At 38.7% G+C, this 6,167-nt stretch overlaps 1 pseudogene; it reads left to right on the top strand.

Annotated features, from left to right (window-relative positions):
• The first annotated feature begins 4,253 nt into the window (after positions 1-4,253).
• Positions 4,254-5,180, top strand: LOC116571880 (annotated as a pseudogene).
• The last annotated feature ends 987 nt before the right edge of the window (positions 5,181-6,167 follow it).

The raw sequence follows: 6,167 nt of genomic DNA, 5'->3' as shown, positions 1-6,167 counted from the left end.
AAGAAAAGAATTAAAAAAAAAAAAAAGAAAACACCTTTCAGAAAGTGGTTGTTTTTCTGTTTCCAGAATTGCTGTTCTTCTCTTCGATCTGCCGATGGAATTTCAGGTGTTTGCAATCTTTAGATAAGCTATCTAGCTGATCTCCGGCTAGCTGAAGCAGTCTCAGCCTGCTACTTCTCCGCCATCTTGACTCCTCCCCCTATTAGTGAAATTATAATATGTGGGGGGTAGTGTAGTAAAATTTGGTAGAGTAAAATTTTTTATTTTAAATAAAAAATATTTTATTTATTTAAATAAAATATTAAAACAAAAAAATCCCCCAAAAGCAACCAACATGCAACCTACATTTCCTTTATCTTTCTAGGTCACTCCAGACAGAATGTCAGCAGGGAAATAACTGAGCCTCATTCATTTCTGATTCCTCAGTACCTCCACTGTGGTTGGCACAGTGTAAGCAACTAATATGTATCTGTTTAAATATATAAATTATATATTCTGAGCTAAAACTTTACATACATATATATAGATTATATATAAATATATATGTAAATAAAGTTTCAGCTTTGCATATATATGCATGCATATATATACATATATATGTATACACACTCGCACGCACGCACACACACACACACACCCACCCCACGTTGATTATTCTTTGTTAGTACACCAGAACCCAGTGTAGTCCATATGGTTTCTATATACACTGGGGGCTTTCCCATCTGAGCTTTCGTTTCTTCTAAGGATGTCCAGTATGACTGATGAATGAGATTCAGTGGTTTCCCTCCAGGCACTCTTCCAGATTGACAAATCAAATTCATCAAATCCTGAAGGAGGGGCCACAGGAACCCTCAGTTTTGTAGCCAAATTGGACAGAAGTTGGCTAGAGCACGAAGGACCTAGTACTTGTGATTGGCATCTGAAGTGGGGTGGGAGCAGTCTTGTGAGATATCCTATGGGATTTGTTGTTCCAGGCAGGTAGTGTCAGAATTGAGTTAAATTGTAGGACTTTCAGCTAATGTAGACAACTGCTTAGTGTGTGGGGGAAAGCCCCACACATTTGCTGACCAGGAGTTTCAGAAATGAAGTATTCTGTGTAAAAGTAAAGGAGAAACACAAGAGGTGAAAAACTGGGTGGGTTTTATGTATACAGTACCAAAGACTTAATTCAATTTTAATTTGTTACTCATTAGGTCAGTATTCATGCCCACAGTGTGTGGTCTTTGAGGGCAAGGTAATAGTTTCAGTGGTGAAAATGAGGACATATTTGTTCTCATTCTTATGTTCAAGAACCTCTCCAAGATTCTATATGACATCTTCTTTACATTTAGTGGGATCCCCTACCTATTACTGTAATTCAACCCCCAGTAGTGATTGAGAACATGGACCTTTGCCAATTGGTGCATTTCAGTAGATATTAAAGTTAATTCAGAACTGATGTTGAAGAGATGCAAAAGCACTTTATATTTTTTGTTCTTTAAATTCTAGTACATTTCAGACTTTCGGCTGGGTCAAATTGTCTACCTCTGTTTCAGTTTTTTGTTTCCTTACCCATATACAAATGTTCTTTCTCTTAAATCTTTCCCCGTTTCTTTATTTTTTATCCCTGGATATATTTCAAGGGAGGTCCTCTCTATCCTGCTCATATTAGTAAATTTCTTTCTCCAAAAAACCTCAAGCCAGATCTTCAGGGTTAGGGACGTCCTCCATGATGGTGATTGTTTCTTAGGGTTTATATACCCTGTGCTTAAATCAGGTTTGAATTAACCCCATTCTCTAATACTGAGGTACTATGTATGTTTCTCCCTATAAGCCTGGGGATCTGGATCTTTGTTGCAGCAAAACTATGGTCAACAGGAGCAGCAGAGGTATTGAAAGGTCCCAGCCTATTTTTAGGAATGCAGACCTCAGCAAGACACACAATGACTTCTTTTCTCCTCCTCCTTTCCTCCCTCTTTATCTCACTCCACTTTTCCCTCTCTTTCTCTTCCAATGAAATTGTTTCATAACCACCTAATGGACCTAGATCTTGCACAGTGTTTCCCCTGAACAGCCTTAGAGGACAATGTTTGGTTGAAACACACAACCAATTAGGGTAAAGGCCTTTCCCTGACTCCAGTGTCAGTCACAGCTTCATTTGAAGACATATGGATAGGTTTGGGACAAGACACAAGACCCAGGGCCACATTAAGAAAAGACCCGGTCCCATTTTTTGTCTCTAACAGCCAAGTAATTATTGAAATTTCCAAATTAGGTCATTTAGATCTATAAGAAAGGATTGGAAGGGCTTAAGAATTCATCACAGCACAGCCCAGTCGACAGTGCAGGCTTCATGCTTGCCAGCAGGCAAGAGAGCCAGTGAGTAAGCCAGAGAATGAGAGGACACACCTCATGTGGTGGTGGTCATTGTCTCATGCCCCACTCACTGCATCAAATAGAACACTCTGCAGAAATACAATGGGTTTCTATTCAAAATTTGGCTTGGATATTAGGGCTGATAATGCCACACATACTAGAGGGTATAAAAAATTTTATTCCTTGTATGAAGACCCCTCTGTCTAGAGAGAGCATTGAAGGCCTTGTACATTGGTCTGAAATACTTGTGAGGTTTAATGTCTCAATGTCACCAAAGGAGGAAGAATCCAGAAAAATTCTTTTTTTCTGGAAAAAAGCTTTTTTCTGGAAAAATGCTTTTTTCTTTGAATGGAGATATAATTGAAATATAATTATATTAGTTTCAGTGTACAACATAATGATTCAAAATTTAAACATATTGCAAAATTATCATCACAAATCCAGTTAACATCCATCACCATACATAGCTGCAAAAACTTTTTTTTCTTGTTATGAGATCTTTTTTTTGAGATTTTATTTATTTATTTGACAGAGAGAGATCACAAGTAGGCAGAGAGGCAGGCAGAGAGAGAGGGAAGCAGGCTCCCCACTGAGCAGAGAGCCTGATGTGGGGCTCGATCCCAGGTCCCTGGGATCATGACCTGAGCTGAAGGCAGAGGCTTTAACCCACTGAACCACCCAGGTGCCCATAATGAGTTCTTTTAAGATCTACTCTTAGCAGTTTTCAAATATGAAAGACAGTATTATTAACTATAGTTACCATGCTGTATATCATATCCCCAGAACTTGTTTGTCTTACAGCTGGAGGACCCAGGCTTTCTTATCATCTAGCCCAGATGTTGAGCAGATGGGGTTAAGAGAGTATTATTCCTTAAACTCTGTTAGCAATCAAATATCAAACACAAAAAATGGGTTAAACACTTTATTACATAGATCTCATAGGATTTTAAATTGTTCAAATCAAGATAATTAATTTTGCTGCATTTAAATAAAATAAAATACTTTTGGCTGCTTAATAGTGTTCTTTAATAGAACACCTTTTAAGAAAGAAATATATTTATTTTTTTATTTGTAAAATGAACATATAATGTATTACTAGCCTCAGTGGTACAGGTCTGTGAATCACCAGGTTTACACACTTCACAGCACTCACCATAGCACATACCCTCCCCAATGTCCATAACTCCACCACCCTCTCCCTACCCAACCCCTGCAACCCTCCGTTTGTTTTGTGAGATTAAGAGTCTCTTATGGTTTGTCTCCCTCCCGATCCCATCTTGTTTCATTTATTCTTTTCCTACCCCCAACCCCCCCACGTTACATCTCCACTTCCTCATATCAGGGAGATCATGATAAATATATTTCTTATTATTTTTATTTCCTTTAAGGGAGGGGACTCACATGTCAGTGTGTTTATGGATTTTTAAATCTCTAAGTATCTTTGCCCTTCTTATTTCTTTAGCCCAGTCTTTCCACAGTGGATGCACATTGAAACAGGTGAATGGAGCAAAGACAATGAGAAAGGAGTTCTAGGAAGAATGTATTGCCACCACTGAGAAATTTTGCTAGGTTTTCCTCAAGTGTGAATACTTTATTTATGAATTGCTTGAATCCAAAATATAGACACACCGATGGGTATCTGCATACTTGTTTCCTTTATTTAAAGTCTCATTTTGGGTGCCCGGGTGGCTTAGCTGTTTAAGCAACTACCTTTGGCTCAGGTCATGATCCTGAAGTCCCAGGATGGAGTCCCTCGTTGGGTTCCCTGCTCAGGGTGGACTCTACTTCTCCTTCTGACTCTCCTGCCTCTTGTGCTTTCTCTCTTTCTCTTGAATAATTAAATAAAATCTTAAAAAATAAACTCTAATTTATTTCCCAAAAGCTGTCTCTGCTATGTGGAACCCCAGAATTTAACAGGTGTCTTGGAATTCCTCCTCCTGGGGTTCTCAGATGATCCGGAACTGCAGCCTGTAATCTTCAGCCTGTTCCTGTCCATGTATCTGGTCACCATGGTAGAGAATCTACTGATCATCCTGGCCATCAGCTCTGACTCCCGTCTTCACACCCCCATGTACTTGTTCTTCTCCTTCCTGTCCCTGGCTGACATCGGCTTCACTTCTACCATGGTCCCAAAGGTGATTTTGGACATTAAAACTCATAACAGGGTTATCTCTCAAATGGGAGGCCTGATTAAGTTGTCTTTTTTAATTCTTTTTGGTTGTTTGGACAGTGTACTTTTAACCTTGATGGCCTATGATCGGTTTGTAGCTATTTGTTATCCTCTGCACTACCCAGTCATCATGAACTCCCGCCTCTGTAGCCTACTCATTCTGGTGTCTTTTTTGATCAGCCTTCTGGACTCTCAGCTTCACTGCCTCATGTTGTCACAGCTTAACTTTTGCATAAATGTGGAAATTCCTCATTTCTTCTGCGACATTCCTCAGCTCCTCTGACTTTCCTGTAATGGTACTTCCACCAATAAATTATTCCTGTATTTTATTGGTGCCATCTTGGGTGGTATTCCAGTCTCAGGGATCCTTTTCTCTTATACACGAATTGTTTCTTCCATTCTGAGAGTCCCATCCACAGGTGGGAAGTACAAAGCCTTCTCCACCTGTGGCTCTCACCTGTCAGTTGTTTGCTTATTTTATGGAACAGGTCTTGGGGTGTACCTCAGTTCAGCTGTCTCACATTCTTCCAGGAAGGATGCAGTGGCCTCGGTAATGTATGCTTTAGTTGTTCCCATGCTGAATCCCTTCATTTACAGCCTGCGGAATGGGGATGTCAAGAGGGCTTTGCAGAGGCTGCTCAACAGAACAGTCTAGTCTTCGACTCCTTTTTTTGTCTGTTAATTATACATAATTGCAAAACCAAACATATGGAATTGGCAAACATGCCTCTTTGGGCATATAATTTTGGTAGCTCATGGTTCCCATTCCTCCTGATTTGTCATATCTAAATATTGCTTATCTTGGCACATCTTTGATGGAATTAAGGGAACATGCTGGGACTCTATGTATGGCAAAATCACTGCACAATTGAATCTTATTAACCTGTGGAATCTTCTGTATTTGTAACCTATGGCCCAGGTAGAAATTCAAACTGTCTTTTAAAATATATTCTCTGGAATACTACTCAGCCATCAAAAAATTGAAATCTTGCCACTTGCAAATATATGGGTGGAACTAGAGGGTGTTATGGTAAGGGAAATAAGTCAATCAGAGAAAGACAATTATCATATGATCTCACTGATATGTGGAATTTAAGAAACAAAAGAGAGTATCATAGAAAAGAGGAAAAAATGAAACAAGATGAAATCAGAGAAGGAGACAAAGCATAAGAGACTCTTATTCATAAGAAGCAAACTGAGGGTTGCTTGAGGGGAGGGGTTGGGGTATGGGGTAACTGGGTGATGGACATTCAGGAGTGTACATGATGTAATGAGCACTGAGAATTACATAAGACTGATAACTCACTGACCTCTATCTCTGAAATCAATTATACATTATATGTTAATTAATTGAATTTAAATAAAAGATAAAATATTCTCTCATCCGTTTTTACTGTCATGTCTTTTTCCCATAAAACTTTGGCTTTGATCAAATCTATTGATGCAAGTTGTATGAGAGAATGTATGTCACTGGTTCTCAATCTTGGCTTCATGTTTGAAACATCTGATACTCTTTAAAAATCCTCATGCCTGAGTCCCACCACAACCAGTTAAGATTTAATTGGACTGGAGAGAAAAAAGAACTTGATCAGTTTAAAAAAATTAGAAAAAAATTTTTTAAAAAATTAAATTAATTAATTAT

This window comes from Mustela erminea, chromosome 1 (assembly GCF_009829155.1).
Source record: "Mustela erminea isolate mMusErm1 chromosome 1, mMusErm1.Pri, whole genome shotgun sequence".
Classification (NCBI taxonomy): domain Eukaryota; kingdom Metazoa; phylum Chordata; class Mammalia; order Carnivora; family Mustelidae; genus Mustela; species Mustela erminea.
The sequence above is the reverse complement of the archived record's forward strand: the minus strand, read 5'-3'. Positions and strand labels throughout refer to the sequence as shown.